Raw genomic sequence first — 1,005 nt, 5'->3', positions numbered from 1 at the left:
GTATTATAGTATATATAAGTATATATAATTACTTATTTAGTATAGTATTATAGTATATATAAGTAGATAGAAGTACTTAGTATATATAAGTAGATAGAAGTACTTATTTAGTATAGTATTATAGTATATATAAGTATATATAATTACTTATTTAGTATAGTATTATAGTATATATAAGTAGATAGAAGTACTTATTTAGTATAGCATTATAGTATATATAAATAGATAGAAGTACTTATTTAGTATAGTATTATAGTATATATAAGTAGATAGAAGTACTTATTTAGTATAGTATTATAGTATGAATAAGTAGATATAAGTACTTATTTAGTATAGTATTATAGTATGAATAAGTATATATAAGTACTTTTTTAGTATAGTATTATAGTATATATAAGTAGATATAAGTACTTATTTAGTATAGTATTATAGTATTTATAAGTAGATATAAGTTTTTTTTCTTTTTGACTAAACATAAACATGTTAAAGGCATGTTATATTGGCACTTTTCAATTAATTTGCACACCTCTGTGGTGAGGGGCAGTATTTTTTTGTTTTTGGGGGTGGAGGGGTCATAAAGAATTGGAGACACAATAAACAGACACAGGCAGAGCTCGGCCGTCAGCATCAAGCTGTGAGTCAACAGGACACCAATCCTTCAGCCTGGGTCAGAGCTGTAAACATTTACAGGGTGAGCACAGGCTGCAGGACACATTCTGATTGGCTTTAATATGAGAATATAACATTTGTACAACAACACACTGCTCAGTACCTCCATGTGTTCATATACATTAACATGAAGTCAATGTGATCAAATAAAGTTTATAGATTTAAAACCAGGAGAACTGATGGGTTTTATGTATTATGTCCAACAAATAAATTCAGCGACATTTAAAATATGATGTTTATTGTATGTTGTGTTACAAAGTAAAACTTGGTAAACCACTCTGATGGATGGGGCGCCAAGGGTAAAATAAATAATTATTTTTAGCTCACTGTTTTAGT

The sequence above is a fragment of the Austrofundulus limnaeus genome, unplaced genomic scaffold (genome assembly GCF_001266775.1).
Source record: "Austrofundulus limnaeus strain Quisiro unplaced genomic scaffold, Austrofundulus_limnaeus-1.0 Scaffold1019, whole genome shotgun sequence".
Lineage (NCBI taxonomy): Eukaryota > Metazoa > Chordata > Actinopteri > Cyprinodontiformes > Rivulidae > Austrofundulus > Austrofundulus limnaeus.
The sequence above is the reverse complement of the archived record's forward strand: the minus strand, read 5'-3'. Positions refer to the sequence as shown.